Source organism: Pan paniscus, chromosome 3 (genome assembly GCF_029289425.2).
Source record: "Pan paniscus chromosome 3, NHGRI_mPanPan1-v2.0_pri, whole genome shotgun sequence".
Classification (NCBI taxonomy): domain Eukaryota; kingdom Metazoa; phylum Chordata; class Mammalia; order Primates; family Hominidae; genus Pan; species Pan paniscus.
The window spans coordinates 188347504-188367145 of NC_073252.2; the positions used below are offsets into that span (position 1 = coordinate 188347504).

Genomic DNA, 19642 nt, shown 5'->3' on the forward strand with positions numbered 1-19642 from the left:
TTTCAGGGTCATGCAACAATAGCTGATTTGGAACCAGAGAAAAAAGATACAAAACCTGATAAACAAGTTGAAGGAGAGAGTTATTATCACAGGCCTCCTTAAGGGGAGAAAAAGCTGAAGGCAATAATCTATGACCTGCAAATTATATGCTGTGAGATATTGTAAAAGTTGAACCTCTGAGATGTGAATCTGAAAAATTTCCAATGGAAAACTCTTCCTCAAGAAATGAAAGTACCATTTTAAACAAAGAGCACAGCATTTTAAACCTGAAACCAGGGAAATTAAATATATCTAACAAAAATGTGACACAAATAAAAACTGTCTGTAATTTAAAAGATGGCAGATAAACAAAATCCAAGCCATTTTCAATTTTATTAAGAGAAGTTCAGTACTTTGAAAAAACCTTGATGTTTAAACTCTGTAGAACCAGACTTGTCCTGTATCAGTGCACCCCTGACACCAATGTTTAGAAAAAAATTATAAACAAATTCTTTTCAATCCCAGCCAAGCCAATTACACACACAACGTTTTGTAAGGCCCACCTTTCATAAATCCTCTTTGACTTTTCCAGATATTTCCTCATTTTCTTAAACCCCCAGTCTTAGCCGTGTACTTTTTAAAAAATATATTTAAACCACCAATCAGTTTACCTTAGGACAAAAGATTTACCACACAAGACTCTTTCTTATACAAAATTATTCTAGGGATTACACCCTAGAATACAAAATTATAAAAGACATAAAATAAAAATTATTTTTTGCTGTAATCCCAGCACTTTAGGAGGCTGAAGCAGGCAGATCACTTGAGCCCAGGAGTTCGACCAGCCAGTACGACACAGCCAAACCCCATGTCTACTAATACAAAAATTAGCCAGACATGGTGGCACACAGCTGCAGTCCCAGCTACTTGGGAGGCTGAGGAAGAAGGACTGCTTGACCCCATAATGTGGAGGTTGCAGTAAGCTGAGATCGCACTATTACATTCCAGCCTGGGCAACAGTGCAACACCCTGTCTCAAAAATAAAAATAAAAAGGGCCAGGTAAGATGGCTCACGCCTGTAATCCCAGCACTGTGGGTGGCTGAGGCAGATGGATCACTTGAGGTCAGGAGCTGGAGACCAGCCTGGCCAACATGGTGAAACCTTTTCTCTAGGAAATAATAAAACAATTAGGGCCAGGCTCTGTGGCTCACACCTGTAATCCCAGCACTTTGGGTGGCTGAGGCAGGCGGATCACCTGAGGTTGGGAGTTCGAGACTAGCCTGACCAACATGGACAAACCCCATCTCTACTAAAAATACAAAATTGGCTGGGCGTGGTGGCACATGCCTGTAATCTCAGCTACTCAGGAGGCCTAGGCAGGAGAATCGCTTGAACCTGGGAAGCAGAGGTTGTGGTGAGCCGAGATCGCGCCATCATACTCTAGCCTTAACAACAAAAGCGAAACTCCGCCTAAAAGGAAAAAAAAAATTAGCCAGTGTGGTGGTGCAGACCTGTAATCCCAGCTACTCAGGAGGCTGAGGAAGGAAAATTGCCTGAACCTGGGCGATGGAGGTTGCAGTGAGCCGATATCAGGCCACTTCACTCCAGCCTGGGCGAAAGAGCAAGACTTGTCTCCAAAAAACAGAACAAGAAAAAGGAAATGCATGGGACAAAGTGGTATATCCTGAAATGAGGACTTTCCTTCTGGACTAGGGTTTCCGATGAAGGTGACAGTTTATCCTTCAGTCTCCACAGGTCACGAATTTGTCATCCAGCAAGAGGCAACAGAGGGAGCCCCCCCAAGTCCCACGCCAGAACTATGACATAATTACATTCCCTCACTCATTTCAGTACCTAAATATTAATAATTCATTAACTTAAATATCTACACTTACTTTACCAATTTTCCATTGCATAGATGAAGAGGTTTCCAAATTTTATATAGGTTGTCATGATGTGGACAGGACTTTTTGATAGTTAACTATACCAAATGACTAAAATATAAGTGTTTAAACCTAAAATACCTTGTAACTGCTAACACAGGGCTAGAGAATACAGCAAGGTAACAGTCTGTCCAGTAAATTCTTCTGAAATTTCCTTTTTTTTTTTTTTAATACACGGAGTCTCACTCTGTCACACAGGCTGGAGTGCAGTAGCACGATCTCGGCTCAATGCAGCCTCCACCTCCTGGGTTCAAGCGATTCTCCTGCCTCAGCCTCCCGTGCAGCTGGGACTACAGGTGCGTGCCACCACACCAGGCTAATTTTTGTATTTTTAGTACAGATGGGATTTCACCATCTTATTCAGGCTGGTCTTGAACTCCTGACCTCAGGTGATCTGCCTGCCTCAGCCTCCCGAAGTGCTGGGATTACAGGAGTGAGCCACTGCACCCAGCCCTGTTCTGCAATTTCAATAATCAATTGTGCTATTTGCCTTTCTTTCAGCAATGAGATTTTATTTTTCTTTCCTAATTATTTCAAACATGAACTTTGGTTCCAGAGAACTAGTATTTCCTTGATTTATAAATTGAGGGCAGCTGGGCACGGTGGCTCACGCCTGTAATCCCAGCACTTTGGGAGGCCAAGGCAGGCAGATCACTGGAGGTCAGGGGATCAAGACCAGCCTGGCAAACATGGTGAAACCCCATCTCCACTAAAACTGCAAAAAATAGCCAGCCATGGTGGCAGGTGCCTGTAGTCCCAGCTACTCAGGAGACTGAGACAGGAGAATCGCTTGAACCCGAGAGGTGGAGGCTGTGGTGAGCCAAGGTCGTGCCACTGCACTCCAGCCTGGGTAACATAGGGAGACTCTATCCTCAAAAAAAAGATAAAAAAATTGAGGGTCGTCTCACAGACGATCTAATAATGAATTGTTTTTTTGTCTTTAGAAAATCAACATTAACTTTTCTACTTTTAGATATCGTAACTGCTGTGACTTGAAGGACTTATCTAGAAAAAGCCTTAAAAAAGTACAGTCAGCACTGGGTGAATGGGTTGGGGGAACCCACATAAAATCCCCAAGACACCTGGGAGTCCATGTCCCCATGAGTGGGACTGCAGGCAGCTGTAGCAGACTGGATGGGAGAGGACAGCAGGCAGGAGAACTCGGGGTCTGGAGTCCACGGTTCTAAGGCCAGGGAAAACCAGGGGCAAAGTGAAATGCGGAGCTTGACAGGATGAAATTTGTGATTGTAAATGAATATTTGCCATTTCCAAGTGAGATCGCCAGTGGTGGTGGGATGGATGGGTGCCCCTCCAAGTGGGCTGCAGTGAGGAGAGCGCAGCCCCAGGCCAGGATGTTCCTGCCAGGAACACAGGATCTGCACATGTTTAGGAGGAAACGCTGGGCAGACCCAGCTTGGAGTCATCTCTGCTCTTTACATCTGTTAAGGCTGTGAAAACTGAGAGTCGGCCGGATGCAGTGGTTCACGCCTGTAATCCCAGCACTCTGGGATGCCGAGGCGAATGGATCACCTGAGGTCAGGAGTTCAAGACTAGCCTGGCCAACATGGTGAAACCCCATCTCTACTAAAAATACAGAAAATTAGCCGGGTGTGGTGGTAGGTGCCTGTAACTACAGCTAATCGGGAAGCTGACGCAGAAGAATATCTTGAACATGGGAGGCAGAGGTTGCAATGAGCAGAGATGGCGCCATTGCACTCCAGCCTGGGTGACAGAGGGAGACTCCGTCAAAACAAAACAAAACAAAACAAAACAAAACAAAACAAAACAAAAACAGAAAACTGAGTCTCAGGAACAGTTCCCGAAAAGGAAAATTGGGCCCGCATGGAAATAGACATTTTTCTCCCACCTAGGGCAGGGAGTGAAGTGAAATAGGTCTGTAGACTGGACTTTCACATAGAAACTGTGTATTTCCTAAATTGGGGGTTATTTGGGGATCACCTGGAGGAGTATTCCTGCTTTTGGTGAAACACACGGGGGTATTTTTTGTGAAGCTGCAAATCTGGCACAGCAATAACAGCTGGGGAATTGGAGATAAAGGAGAAGGCATACTAAGTGCTGTTGCAAGTTTCCCAGAAGTATGACATTATTGGGAAGTAAACTACTTTTTAAAACAACCGTGGCAATACCACGTCAGTAAGGCAGAGACAACAACATGAAGTTTCATGACAGAGGCCAAATCCAGCCCAAACCCAGGCCAGCAGAGGCTGTCAACTCAGCGCCCCAGCGAGAGCCGGAAGGTTCCATCCTCAGAGCTGCAGACCCTCTCGTGTGGGCTGCAAAGGCCATGTCTGCATCCCGGGTGGTATGTACGCTCTGAGAGATACATGCGTGTTCCGGGGGTTATATGAGTGTGACGGGTGTGGCGTGAGTCTGACTGTGTCACGGGCGTTCCAGGGGTTACGTGTGTGCTCTGAGGGACACATGCGTGTTCCGGGGATTATATGAGTGTGACGCGTGTAGCATTAGGTGACGATGTCATCTCCGCGTTCCAAGCATTATGTGCGCACTGAGGGACACATCCATGTTCCCGGGGTTGGATGTGGACGGCAGCTTCTGAGTTACCCCGACGGGTGTGCTCTCTGTATACAACGGGTGCTAACACTAGCATCACAGATGCAGTGTTATTAGTACTACGGAGGTTATTATCAGTGTGGCGGGTGTTCTAGTTGCTTTCCTGATGCTACATTTCTGTTCCAAGACCGCAGCTTGGCCCTGTGGCTGCCTCACCTTGGGTGTGGAGAATGAACCTCGAGTGCGCTGGATTCACAGGGGATTTTGGTTTCTAATTTTCCACATGAAGGGCCAAGGCGGGTGGATCACTTGAGATCAGGAGCTCAAGACCAGCTTGGGCAAATAGCAAGACCCTTATGTCTACAAAAAAAAAAAAAAAATTAGATGGCATGCTTGCACGTACCTGTAGTCCCAGCTACCCAGGAGACTGAAGTGGGAGGATTGCTTGAGTCCAGAAGTTTGAGGCTGCAATGAGCCAGCCATGATCACACCACTGCACTCCAGCCTGGGTGACAGAGTGAGACCCTGTCTCTCTCTCTCTCTCTCTCACACACACACATGTTAAATTTGTTGGATTATATATTTAGGGGGTTGAGCACTTTTGGTTATAAAATATTTATGATTGTGGGAACAAGTTAATAAAGACACGAAACTTATTTAAATGTCCCAGAACGTTAAGAACAAAAAGCATTCTTAGTTTAAAAATAAGTTTTACTTTAAAGGTAATAGTACACACATAAATTGTTGTTAAAATCGACAGTAACAAAGAGAAGTAACAATACTAATAGCCTGTCACAAACTGATTCTTAATAACCTATATAAACAAACATTAAGCCCGGGCGCCGGGTGGCTCATGCCTGTTATCCCAGCACTTTGGGAAGCCGAGGCAGGCAGATCACTTGAGGCCAGGAGTTCCAGACCAGCCTGACCAACATGGTGAAGCCCAGTCTCTACCAAAAATACAAAAAATTAGCCGGGTATATTGGCACGCACCTGTAATCCCAGCTACTTGGGAGGCTGAGGCAGCAGAATCCTTGAACCCAGGAAGCAGAGGTCGCAGTGAGCCGAGATCATGCCATTGTGACAGGAGAGAAACTCTGTCTCAAAAAAAAATTATATGTTTACAACAGGTGCATTCCTCCTCTTGCTTTCTGAGGACGCCCTGCTATGAAGCTGAGTAGTCGCTAATAAACTATCTTAACTTCACTATACTCTGTGACTTGCCAAAAGGTATTTCCCATGTGAAATCCAAAAACCTGTTCTTGGGGTCTAGGACAAGACCCATTTTATAACGACAAAACTATACAAATTCTAGAGGAAAACATGGAAAGAAAGCTATGTGACCTTGGGTTTGGCCATGAGTTTTAACACGACACTATCAGAGGCATTTGAACCCCTCCTCTATATGAACTCCAGGGTGGTTTATGTTCCACTGGCTAAGAGAAAGTTTTCTTCAAAAATGTGACATGATTTGAGGTCAAACATTAATATCAAGTAAACTCAAAAGATTGAGAAGCTAGCATTAGTTCTGGGAAAACCAGAAGTGTGCCTTTTTTGGAAATAATCATTGGTAGCACAAACTTAAGAATCTCCAAAGGAAATAAAAATGAGTTATTAACTTACAGTTTTCACCAATTAAGATATAAATGAAGCTAATGAAATCCGTAAATACAATTTCACTGTTTTTAATGTTCATTAAAAAAAAAAAATCCTTATCAAATAGCCCCAGTAAGTCACCAATTAAGTCTTTACTACTTAAAAGCAAAATCCACCTATGTCCTGAACACTATCCACTTTACAAGCCTCATTATATGTACTGGAGACAAAATTCAGAAATAAATAAATATATAGGTACATATATACAAATATATTTCAAATTAAAAAATACTTTTAGAGAGTGGTATGTATTACATTTAGAAATTAATAACGAAGTAAATTATGGGATGTCATCCACGCCTGTCCCAAAGGTACCGAATTTAGAAATCATCTCAGGTGCGGAGCAGGACAGGTTGAAAATAGGAATGACACGAACCCGCGCGGAACAGCTGCCGGCGCGGTGTCCAGGGCAGCACCCCGCCCGGTCCCGGCCCCTCCAGCCCCGGGCCCGACCCCTACTAGGCCTCTGCCTCGACGCGAACGCGGAGCCCGAGCGCGCGTCACGCCGTGTGGGGCCGAAGAGGCGGAGTGCGGGCTCGCGAGGGTCCCCGCCCCACTCTCGCTCCCGCCAGCACCTACGGACTCGCGTCCCCGCCGCGCGCCGACTCGGAAGCAGCACCGCCCCCGGCACAGGAGCCTCACGCGCCTCTTACCTAACAGGAAGTTGGGTGGAAGCAGCGCGGACCCACGGCGCACCGAACTCACTCCAACAGAACCCGACGCAGACACGCGCTTTCAACCGGCGGAGACACCGGCAGGGCCAGAAACGCGCGCAGCGGCGGCCGGAGGTCGGTAAGCGCCCCGAGGTCGGTAAGCGCCCCGGCCCCGGCCCCGGCCCCGGCCCCGGCCCCGGCCCCGGCCCCGCCCCGGCCCGAGACCCCGCCCCGCCCCGGCCCCGCCCCTGCCCGAGACCCCGCCCCGGCCCGGCCCCGCCTTTTTCTCTGCCTCCCCTCCCTGCACGTACGGGCCCCGCCCCTCGCGCGACGTGTTTTGTTGACCGGGAAACGGGTTCTCCGGAGCCAAGGTCCGCTCGGGTGAGTGCCCTCCGCTTTTTGTGGCCAAACCCAGCCACGCAGTCCCCTTCCTGCGGCATCCTCCACACCCGGGGCCTGCTGGTCTCCGCGGATGTCACAGGCTCGGCAACCGCCCTCCTGTCGGCGGGGAGTCCCGCGACGCCCGGAAATGCTCCGGAGCCTGTCGCTCAGCTGCCAGATCTGCGTCTGTGTCCGGTTCCGTCACTGAGGTCGCCCCTGTCCGGCCCTTCCTCCCTAGGTCTCTTCACCGTCCGCCCATCCTGTCGCGCGCCGCGTCAGGTCCCCATTCGGCATGTGGCTTGTCTTCCGTCGTCCCCACCCTCGCCCCTCTTGGCCCCTCAGGGCAGCCCTGGGATTCGGCAGACGCCAGTCCTCCCTGAGATGCTTCCCCATCCTTCCCTCCGCCAGGCCCTACGTCTCCGCAAACCCCACGCTTCGGGGTGGCCGCCTCAGACAGGACCCTGAGTCCGAGACTGGGGCAGGGGACCTGCCCGATCCTGTAACAACCCTCGTGCTTCTGCGCAATCGCCTCCCACTAGCGGTGAGTGTTGGGTGTTTACCTTCCCGGTGTCCCACTGAGAAGTGGGCTCTTCCTTGGCGGGGGCTTCTTCATTGCCTCGCTGTGGATGTCGAGGTGGGGCAGGAGAGTGAGGAGAAAACAGAGAGGAGGGAGGTAGAGCCAACGAGCGGGAAAAGGGGAGGGAAGTTTAGATGGGAAGTGGATGGGTCTGAGGGATTTGAACAAACACTGACAATGAAGGAGAGTGACCTGAGCAAGTAGTAGTGGGGTAAATGGAAATAGACAAAATGGGAATCAGCAGCGATATGGAGGACAGAATACAATGAGGAGGCCTTGACCGTCAGTAGCAGAGAGGGCAACAGAAGCCTAATTCCCAAATTCCTTAGATGGTTTTCTGATTTCCAAATTAGTTTCCCTTTTAAATTTATTGTGTCAGGTTCAGCTTATGAGGCCTCAATACTTTTCAGTCTTAATTGTATATTGAAAATACTTTTTGTTTACTAAATACTTTTTACATTAATTCAGTGTGCACTTCGTAAGGATATTGATGATTTGAGTTAGTTTAGTATTCAACAGCTTCCTCTATTCCTTTATATGATCTCTGTATTTAATGGCTGTGGCATAAAGTTTCCAACTAAGTATAAGTATCAAGTTTTCTTTGTGCTGTTTTCTGCAAATATTGAAGGATGACCTGGATTGTCCTAGAACTTTGTTCCAACAGATTACATGTGTTCATAATGAATAAATTGCTCAAAGATATTTCCAAAGCTCACCTTTTATGTTTTTCAGTTCCAATAATTACATCTTTTTAAGGTTTATATTTTTTGATGACTTAATGTGATGTTCTGGAGAAGACAAATGCTTTTAATCAATATGATTAAAACCGTGAAAGACAAATCGCTGTTACTTAAGAGTGTGACATATGATCTGAAATCTTTAGGGGGCAGGGATGTTAAGGGAAAACTGCCGCTATCGTATCAAGGTCATGCCATTCCTGTGAAGCTGGTGCTGGTTACTCTCTACTGGCTTCTGTTCACCTTTCCACCGGCCCCAAGACACACACATAGTGACACAAGGCAGTGGATAGGGAAAGAGCAAGACTTGATAAAGTAAGCACAGAACAAAGGTATCTTTCTAATGAGGAGGAGGTGTTGGTTCTGGGAAGGAAGCTTGGGATTTGGGTATTCAGGATCCAGAAGTGAGAGAGCCTGGGAAGTTCAGGAACCAGAGAAAGAAAAAGACTTGCCCATTCTCACCCATGACCCTGTGCTCAGCAGGTACTAGCAGAGACTTCAGGCTCTGTGACTAAAAAGGGTCAGACCAGTTGATATACCCACAGCTGCCATGTAAGGATGTGTGTGGACTTCACTAGGGAAGAACGGTGTTATGAAAGAAGGGGCAGAAAAACTCACCTGTTGGTCTCCATGTAGACGTTTATTGTCCTGAATTCCTGGAGGTTCAGTGAAAAGCAGAAGATTGTCTTTTACACATGTTGAGTTATGCCCCCATATATGTGGTTGTGGTAAAGAAAGAGGGTGTGTTGATGAGAGGTCCTGAAATGCATTTTCCTAATACCCAGCAGGGGCTTCTCAAGAAGGATCTTCCCTAAGAAAGAAGCTCAGAGAACAAAAATGGAAAAGGATTAGATATGGCACTTTCACTGGAAAAAGTCATGTTATTCATTGACTGTTTTGTCATCTCCCTCCTTAAGTGTTGTTTTTAGGATGTGGTCATCTCTGACCCTGCCTAACACATTTCCCAACTCACCCATAGCCTTCCCTTAACGTCCTCCTGTCTTCACACTATCACACTGTGACCCAGTGAATTCGAACTTGCAAAGTTCCATTCGGGGGATCATATGGGAAGGGCTTCACACCCAGACATAGATTATAGATGGGAAGTGGGCCACATGGTGTCAGTGAGGCAAGTATGGATCGTTTAGGGACAATGCACTGTCAGATCTTTGTTGACCATGATTAGAGAAACTGTGCATATTAGTAGTGAATTAATGTCAGGAATACCTGACAAATCCTGGAAAAGAAGATTGATGAGAGGAAATGTGTTCTGCCCAACTGTATAATGCATTTGAAGCTTAAAACAATGAATCAGTATTGATCTGGTCACAAAATATTAATGATTTGAATTAAAAAGAAAAGTTTAGAAAATGATAGCTTTGACAAATTAAGGTAGCATTTCATCCACACGATGGAGTGTGTTTTATTCAGTAATTGATTTAAAAATGGAATCAACCTAAGTGTCTAACAGGAGGGAGTTTTATAAATTGTTCACAGAGCATCTGTTCCAAGGAGACCTTGATGTTCATAGATTTGTAAAGAATGCTGCTTACTAGCACACTGACTCCTCTGCAAATGTCTGAGGGTTCCTCCACTTGGGGCAAGTTGGGGGTTTGATCGCAGAGTAAATAAATGGTGCATTTTATAATGTAATATATTCTAGCAAGATGCAGCCCACAAACTGTATAGATACTCTTATGTACCATGTAAAGTTCATCTACTACTTTAACCAGAACTTGATACTGTATGCATGTTTTTTTTTAGATTTGGATAAAATGACAACTCATTGTTATTTCCAGTTCACAAAGTAATTGTGAGGCTGAATAAATTTTATTATTTTATAGACATATATGTAAAATGAATTTTTCTATGAAACTCATTTTTGATGTATATTAGATGCTATTTTATATTCTGTAGTTTAATTATATGTACGCACACACAAACACACACTTTGGTGTCTTATTATGTTTCTGCAGTGAAACCAAAATCCTTCCTTCACGCCCTTTGATTTTATGTTTTCCTCAGGAAGGCAGGAGCTATTGTATATGATAAAATATTATGTTTTATTCAGTCCACTTATGAAATTGTTTAACATTGTTATAAATATTTATATAACTTATTTTAAATTTCCAAATAACATAGGTTACATGAAATTTGACAACTTTATTTTTTTCTTTTCACAACTATTTTGACTGTACACTCACCAAAAATCAAAATTTAGACAAAATTGACTTTTAGACTAATTCTCATTTTTTACATGTAAAAGACCACATGGGACTTTTAAGTCTAGGTTGCCCTGAGTCTACAGTCACGGATGTTTTATGTCACTATGTCCTCCATTCTAATAATATGATTTTCAGGCTTTATTCATGTCATTTTTATATCCTCATTAAGTTTTAAAATTTATTTACATGGGTCTACAAATTTATTTCAAATCGTAGTCATAATATTTGGCTGATGTAAATAGACACTGATTTTGTGTGTTTGCTTTTTTTAAGGACTAATGTTGCTGGACAGGCAGGTATTAGAGACAGGGTGGATCTGCTGGACAGGCAGGTAGTATAGACAGGGTGGATCTGCTGGCCAGCCAGGTAGTCTAGATAGCGTGGAACTACTGGCCAGGCAGGTAGTGTAGACAGGGTGGATCTGCTGGGGAGGCAGGTACTGTAGACAGGGTGGACCTGCTGGAGAAGCAGGCAGTGTAGACGGTGGATCTGCCGGCCAGGCAGGTAGTGTAGATAGCGTGGATCTACTGGCCAGGCAGGTAGTGTACACAGGGTGGATCTGTTGGGTAGGCAGGTAGTGTAGACAGGATGGATCTGCTGCACAGGCAGGTAGTATAGACAGAGTGGATCTGCTGGACAGGCCGGTAGTATAGAAAGGGCGGATGTGCTGGCCAGGCAGGTAGTATAGAAAGGGCGGATCTGCTGCACAGGCAGGTAGTGTAGACAGGGCGGATCTGCTAGACAGGCAGGTAGTGTAGACAGGGTGCAACTGCTGGACAGGCAGGTACTGTAGACAGGGTGGATCTGCTGGACAGGCACGTAGTGTAGACAGGGTGGATCTGCTGGATAGGCAGGTAGTGTAGACAGGGTGGATCTGCAGGACAGGCAGGTAGTGTAGACAGGGTGGATCTGCTGGACAGGCACGTAGTGTAGACAGGGTGGATCTGCTGGACAGGCAGGTAGTGTAGACAGGGTGGATCTGCAGGACAGGCAGGTAGTGTAGACAGGGTGGATCTGCTGGACAGGCACGTAGTGTAGACAGGGTGGATCTGCTGGATAGGCAGGTAGTGTAGACAGGGTGGATCTGCTGGCCAGGCAGGTAGTGTAGACCGGGTGGACCTGCTGGATAGGCACGTAGTGTAGACAGGGTGGATCTGCTGGACAGGCAGGTAGTGTAGACAGGGTGGATCTGCTGGACAGGCACGTAGTGTAGACAGGGTGGATCTGCTGGATAGGCAGGTAGTGTAGACAGGGTGGATCTGCTGGCCAGGCAGGTAGTGTAGACAGGGTGGACCTGCTGGATAGGCAGGTAGTATAGACAGGGTGGATCTGCTCGACAGGCAGGTAGTATAGAGAGGGTGGATCTGCTGGACAGGCAGGTAGTATAGACAAGGTGGATCCGCTGGACAGGCAGGTAGTGTAGATAGCATGGATCTACTGGCCAGGCAGGTAGTGTAGACAGGGTGGATCTGCTGGGCAGGCAGGTAGTGTAGACAGGGTGGATCTGCTGGCCAGGCAGGTAGTACAGACAGGACGGATCTGCTGGGCAGGCAGCTAGTGTAGACAGGGTGGATCTGCTGGCCAGGCAGGTAGTACAGACAGGACGGATCTGCTGGGCAGGCAGGTAGTGTAGATAGCGTAGATCTACTGGCCAGGCAGGTAGTGTCGACATGCTGGATCTGCTGGGCAGGCAGGTAGTGTAGACAGGGTGGATCTGCTCGACAGGCAGGTAGTATAGAGAGGGTGGATCTGCTGGCCAGGCAGGTAGTGTAGACAGGGTGGATCTGCTGGGCAGGCAGGTAGTGTAGACAGGACGGATCTGCTGGGCAGGCAGCTAGTGTAGACAGGGTGGATCTGCTGGCCAGGCAGGTAGTACAGACAGGACGGATCTGCTGGGCAGGCAGGTAGTGTAGATAGCGTGGATCTACTGGCCAGGCAGGTAGTGTAGACTGGGTGTATCTGCTGGGCAGGCAGGTAGTGAAGATAGGATGGATCTGCTGGCCAGGCAGGTAGTGTAGACAGGGTGGATCTGCTGGCCAGGGAGGTAGTATAGACAGGGTGGATCTTCTGGAGAGGCAGGTAGTATAGACAGGGTGGATCTGCTGGCCAGACAGGTAGTGCAGATAGCGTGGATCTACTGGCCAGGCAGGTGGTGTAGACAGGGTGGATCTGCTCGGCAGGCAGGTAGTGTAGACAGGGTGGACCTGCTGGACAAGCAGGTAGTGTAGACAGGGTGGATCTGCTCGACAGGCAGGTAGTGTAGACAGGGTGGACCTGCTGGACAAGCAGGTAGTGTAGACAGGGTGGATCTGCGGTCTAGGCAGGTAGTGTAGATTGCGTGGATCTGCTGGACAGGCAGGTAGTGTAGATAGGATGGATCTGCTGGCCAGGCAGGTAGTTCAGACAGGGCGGATCTGCTGGACAGGCAGGTAGTGTAGACAGAGTGGATCTGCTGGACAGGTAAGTAGTATAGAGAGGGCGGGTCTGCTGAACAGGCAGGTAGTGTAGATAGCGTGGATCTACTGGCCAGGCAGGTGTTGTAGACAGGGCGGATCTGCTGTGCAGGCAGGTAGTGTAGACACGGTGGATATGCTGGCCAGGCAGGTAGTGTAGATAGGGCAGGTCTGCTGGACAGGCAGGTAGTATACTCAGGGTGGATCTGCTGGACAGGCAGGTAGTATAGACAGGGTGGTTCTGCTGGACAGGCAGGTATTGTAGACAGGGCATATCTACTGGAAAAGCAGGTAGTGTAGACATGGTGGATATGCTGGCCAGGCAGGTAGTGTAGACGGAGTAGATCTGCTGGAAAAGCAGGTAGTGTAGACAGGGCATATCTACTGGATAATCAGGTAGTGTAGATAGGGTGGATCTGCTGGCCATGCAGGTAGTCTAGACAGGGTGGATCTGCTGGAAAAGCAGGTAGTATAGACAGGGTGGATCTGCTGGACAGTGGGAGGAGTCACACCCCAGGTGGGGCTGAGTGGGACGGCATGAGACTTCATCACGCTACTCAGAATGAAACACGATTTAAAACGTGTGTATCTTTTATTTCTGGAATTTTTCATTTAATGTTTTTGGACTATGACTGACTGAGAGTAACTGAAACCTTAGAAGGCAAAACAGTGGATAAGAGTGACTTGCCGACCTGAACAGTTTGCTCTTAGAAACTTTGTGTCGTTGGTTGTCTGATCTGTGACTTCCTTTAATTCACTTCTCTGAGTTCCTTAAAGGTAGGAATCATGTTTTATTCCTCTCACAGCCATATTTCCTGAAAAACTAGTTGGTGAACCGTGGAAAATCTAGATTGCTCAGGCCGCCTTCTGCCAACAGAAATAATGTTGCCTTTCAGCGGTGGTTTGCTTTTCTGAAATTTTCAGTCATCCCACCCTTTAGAAGGAACAACTTTAGAGAATAAGACTGGCCGGTCTGCAACTCCCAGAATTTTCTCAGGAATGTTTCAAAAATCTACTGTTATTCTGGATACTGGTGAACAGATGCGCGAACGGCTCAGGCTCTGCCACTGGCCTTCTCCATGACTGTGTTTGTAGGGACAAAGCATGGTAGCAAACAACTTCAAAAAACCTCTGTGGCTTGAAAACACAAAGTTTAATCACTTGTCCATGCTTCTCTTCCACTGCAGGCTGGGGGTAGCTCCTGTATCCTCAGGCCCAGGTGAGATAATTTTCCCATCCTGAGCACTGCCAGGCTCATGGCAGTGGGGAGGGTGCAGGAACGTTGTGCGGCTTTTAAAGTTTCTGCCAATAAGGGGCAGAGTCACTTCCATTCTGTTCCATTGGCTGGGCCTGACCACGGGACAAGTAGCAGAACCTTTCCATCCAGGAGAAACAAAGAGTGTCTGGAGGAAGAATACACACTGTCCCCAACTCCCAGAGTTAATGCTGTGAATTCATCAACAGGATGATACACTTGCCTCACTGGTTTTTTGTTCCAATAGACAGAATCATAGAGTCTTGTTGTGCTGAGAGCCTTGTAGGTCACGCAGTCCAGGGATGCAAAATTAGAAGACAATGATGAGGTGCAAACCTGAGAGCGGAGGCGAATGGAGTCTGGAGGGCGGGGGCTGCAGGCCGAGCACACACCCCACCGGGGAGCAGCCATCTCCGCTGCAGCCGACGTTGCCCTAGAGAGATGAATGCAGGCCCAATGTTGGCAGCTATTCCAATGTGAAAGAAACTAAAAATCCAGACTTTTATGTAACAATATTCTAATATTTACAACATTAATCAGCTGGAGGAAAAAGGGTCCACAGAACTTTTGCAGCCTGTGAGCCACCCATTTCTACCCAAATTCAGCCCAAACCTCTAACTGCACAAGCTCACACAAATAGAGAAAGCCAGGAAAAGTATCCAGAACTCCACATGCACTTCACTACTAACAGGGGCCTCCAGCCCTGGTAAGCATGGGAACCACACATGTAAACACTGAGGTGCCCTGCCACGCCATTGAAGTGCATGCTGCTCGTGTGTGACCCATTTTTAACCCCTAAAGGCATAAAACACGAATACTGTGAATTCAGTTAATAAGTTGAATTTACACCAGTCCTTCCTGATACAGCTGAATCAGATCTTTCCCATTATTCACTCCTCAGTATATCACCCCTTCTGTTGAACAGAATTAAGTAAATATTTAAAATTTCTTACCCAGGGGTCAGCAGATTATAATCCAGAGGCCAAGCCCAGCCTGTCTGCTTTTGTGTATAAAGTTCTCATGGAACAGAGCTGTGAGCCTGCCGTGTGTGGTCTACGGCTGCCCCTGGACACAGCTGCGGAGCTGATTCCCACACAGACCTCGGGGCCCACAGAGGGAGGCGCCTTCCCTCCATCATCCCCACTGAGCACCAGCCGCCGCAGCCGCTAAAACCTGCGGAACTCACTCCATGCCCCTTGTTGGCTTTCTTCACATAAAGTGGATAAAACTGGGTGTTTACAGCCTAAAGCAGCCCATGCCAAGGCACTCCTCAGGGACTGAGCCTTAGTCACAGTCCTTGTGACTACAGCACATCCATAGATGGGAGCTGGCCGAGGGATCCGTGTGCCTCCAGCTTCTCGGAGCTGGAAAGAATCCATACTGGAAAAATGTTCCTTCAGTGCTCCTCCTTCTGGGAAAAAAAGACTGGGAGCTACATCAGCCTTAAGGGTTAATGTTGCTTGAATGTAAGCATAATAAATATTCAGCATGTCTCCTAAGACCTGGAGTATCATCAGGGACCAAGCTTGGAAAACCACAAAGAATGACGCCCAGTTTCTAAGAGTCATTCCATGCTTTACAGTCAGCCCACAACCACCGAGTCCCAGGAAGCCCAGCCGAGACCGCGGCAGGTCCTGACGCAGCATCAGCCTGAGTCTGAGCCCAGAGGAAGCTTCTGCTGCCACAATTGCTGTGTGTGCTCATGGCTTGGGTGCAGGCCCAACCACAGTGGACCAAGGGCAGGCTGAGATTTGGCCTGGACTGGAGGGCTGTCTCAAGGAGGGTGACGTGTCTTTGACTTTTGCATTCTTCCCTTTTCCTTTCTATTCTCTTGGTGACGTGAACACAGACAGAAGGTGAACGTTTTTTGCATAAGTTCCCTGTAGATTCTGGATATTAGGCCTTTGTCAGATGCATAGTTTGCAAATAGTTTCTCTCATTCCGTAGGTTGTGTGTATTCTCTGTCAAACATTTCTCTTGCTGTGCAGAAGCTCTTTCATTTAGTTAAATTCTACTTGCCAATTTTGTTTTGTTGCAATTGTTTTTGGGAACTTAGCCAAAAATTCTTTGCCAAGGCCAACGTCAAGAAGAGTATTTCCTAGGTTATCTTCCAGGATCTTACAGTTTGAGGTCTTACATTGAAATCTTTAATATATTTTGAGTTAATTTTTGTATATGGTGAAAGGTAGGGGTCTGGCTTCAGTCTTCTGTATGTGGCTAGCCAGTTATTCCAACACCATATATTGAATAGGATGGTCTTTTTCCACTGCTGCTTTTGCTGGCCTTGTCAAAGATTGGATGGTTGTAGGTGTGTTGCTTTATTTCTGAGTTTTCTGTTCTGTTCATTGGTCTATGAGTCTGTTTTTGTACCGGTACAGAAGCTGTTTTGGTTACTGGGGCTGTATAGTATAGTTTGAAGTTGAGTAGTGTGATGCCTCTGGCTTTGTTCTTTTTGCTTAGGATTGCTTTGGCTATTTGGGCTCTCTTTTCATTCCATATGAATTTTAGGATAGTTTCTTCTTGTTCTTAAATGCATTTTATAATTAACTTGTTTAGCTCTAAGAAAAAAACTTGATTTTGTATTGGAATAGCATTAAATTTAATATTTTTAAAAAATGTTTCATCTACTTCTAACTTACTGCAAAGAGTTTTATAAAGTTGCCTGTAATGATTTTTTAATGTTTTTCTTCATTTTTATAAAGGAAACATCCTTGTAACCACACCCAGGTCAAGGAATAGAACTTTATCAATCATCCCAGAAGCGCCCACCACATGTCCCATTTCTATTATAACCTACTTCCTCTTCCCAAAAATAACCACTTCCCAAACTCTTATGGTAATCATTTCCCTAATCGTTATAGTTTTATCACCAAGTGTATATCCCTAGACACTATAGTTTAGTGTTGTTTTATTCTTAAAATTTGATATGTTTTTAAAGTCTCTTTTAATCTACACATTTTTCTCTCTATCCCTTTCTTTTCCTTATCTTTTACAATGTTTAAATTTTCTTCTGTTAGCACTTGTAACTTTCTTATTTTTTTTTTTTCTAATCAGATACCTAGTGGTTTGTTTTGGTTGATTATTTTCTCTTGAGAGCCAGCTTTTGGATTTACTTCTTAGTTCTATTCTTTTTCTACTTAATAATATCTGCTTTTATTTGTAATAATTCACCCCTTTCTTTTGGTTCACTTATTCTTTTTCTGGCTTTTTCAGTTATATGTTTAAATAATTTATTTTTATTATTTAAATTTGTATTGATATAGGTATTTAATGCTATAAAGTTTCCTGTGACAGTTACTTTTTTTCTGAGTCCTATAAATTCTCTATATATTTCCCCAGCCTTTTATAGCTGTATATCTTATATGCAGTATGGTGTTTGATTTTGCTTTGTGAGCCAATCCAAGACTGTTTTCCATTTAATAGGTGAGCCAAGTCCATTTTTTACATCACAGATAACAGGGAACCCCTTGTTCTATTTTATTTGCTTTTACCCTTTTGGTATTTAAGAGGGCTTTCTTCCTCCCTTTTTTTTCCCACTTTTATCCTAATGCCTTTATAGCAAACACTTAGTTTCTTTGGTTGGCTCCCCATAGTACCTGATACTGCAGTTAGCTGATGGACACCCCAGTCCCAGTTGGCCCCTGCACATCTTCTGCCCGCCCCTACCACTTCTCTGGTGGTTGTTCTTTGTCTGCATTGTCCAAGCTGGTAACCATGGCATGCTGCACTTTTATCACCGTCATGTGCCAGCAGCTCCACAGATAAATACAGACCACCCTGCAGCTCACCTTTGCATCTGCCTCTAGTCATTTTGGTTTCCGGAGCTTATTCTTTAGTGGGTCATCCTTCAGCTCCTGGTCACCATACTTCCTGTGTTTGTGTGTACTCATAAAAAATATGTGTGACTTTTACCCTTGATAGTCACTATTTAGATGTTAAATCTTTGACTTATATTTTTTCCCTTAAATATCTTAAATATGTTACTGAACCTATTCTATTCTGGACCTGTAATGCCTACTACAAAGCCACTCACAAGTCCAGTTTTCATCATTTCTGATATTACAGACATGCATTCTTAAGGGGGAGGAATTTATAGAACTGGAAACCATGTTAATATCCTAGTCATGAGGTGGCTGAGATTTAGTCTGTTCAGGTAAGATGGTGCAGGTAGGGAGTGTGGTGGTCCAAGTGGCACACGCAGGAAGTCACAGAATGTGGGAGGCATTGTTTTGTGTACCCTGTGCACAGAGTGTCTGATGCCCTTTGATAGGTTTGCGGCCTCATCTGGTGGACTTTCTGGCACAGCCCTTCTTCAAGGTTGCTGCATCTGAAGCTCTTTAAGACGGCGTTTCCCTTCTGCCAGATTGCACTCTGTGCACAGTGCAGTTGCTTCTCCCTGCGGAGTGAGATGGGCCCACATTGGCTGTGGCTCCACCTGGCCTTGGTGCTCTTGTCGCCCTCTGCTCTGCTGCTCCCTTCATGTAAGAAGGGTGTGTTAAGAGTCCGTAAGTGTGTCGTGTTACCACACCCAGCTAATTTTTGTATTTTTAGTATAGATGGGGTTTTGCCACGTTGGCCAAGCTGATCTCAAGCTCCTGACCTCAGGTGATCCACCTGCCTTGGCTTTCCAAAGTGCTGGGATTACAGGCATGAGCCACTGTGTCTGGCTGAGATTGCTTTTTTGTAAGTAATCTGTTGTTACTTTGGGTTACTTTTCTGTAAGGGATAGAGCAGAGGGGACTTCCTTATTATACTGGAATCTTCTGTCTTCAGGAGAAGAAAAAAAAAACTCGTCTATTTTGGGACCTGTTTTTTAAAGTTTTAGTTTGATTTTGTGGTGCTTAGCATGAGTGACTCCATTTTGGTTTGGTCTGGTCTGCTTGGGATTAGTGCAGGAGCTCAGTCCAAAACAATGGCCCCTCATAATTTTGTTTAATACATGAAATTCAAATTTCAAACTTGTAGACATTTGCTCTCTCTCTTATTATATAAGTACCTACACAATGTCCTCAAATTTGCTTTTTGATCTGTAAAGACTAAGATATTTATCATCTAGTTTTACAGAAAAGTTTGCAGATCTTCTGGTTTAAAAGAGCAGGAGATTTAGTGTCAGGCAGGTTTGGATTGAGCCCAAGGGCTGCCATTTACTGATTGTATGACTTTGAGCAAGGTATTTATCTTTTTCTAAGCCTCAATTTCCTCATCTATAAAATGGGCACACAAATAGTATTTACCTTGGAGAGTTAAATG

The 19642-nt window shown here is 45.8% G+C and overlaps 2 protein-coding genes across 13 annotated transcripts in view; one reads left to right on the plus strand and one right to left on the minus strand.

Moving 5' to 3' along the window:
• LOC129397663 (olfactory receptor 4K3-like) overlaps nt 1-7834 on the minus strand; it is a 29411-nt gene extending 21577 nt beyond the window's left edge. Inside the window, exons 1-3 of one of the 11 annotated variants that reach the window (XM_055112110.2) lie at nt 7706-7834; nt 5449-5552; nt 4672-4815 (exon numbers count right to left, since the gene is read on the minus strand). The gene's annotated coding sequence lies outside the window, so the exon portion shown is untranslated. Of the gene's footprint in view, nt 1-4671; nt 4816-4858; nt 4964-5448; nt 5553-6487; nt 6620-6764; nt 6905-7075; nt 7408-7705 lie in introns of those variants that run through there. The other 10 variants (XM_055112109.2, XM_055112105.2, XM_055112106.2 and 7 more) reach the window with 10 other exon arrangements.
• The window catches only part of LOC129393692 (zinc-regulated GTPase metalloprotein activator 1A-like), a 61231-nt gene continuing 48589 nt past the window's right edge, over nt 7001-19642 (plus strand). The window contains exon 1 of one of the 2 annotated variants that reach the window (XM_063604056.1): nt 7001-7145. The gene's annotated coding sequence lies outside the window, so the exon portion shown is untranslated. The remainder of the gene's footprint in view (nt 7146-19642) is intronic. The other variant, XM_063604054.1, reaches the window with a different exon arrangement.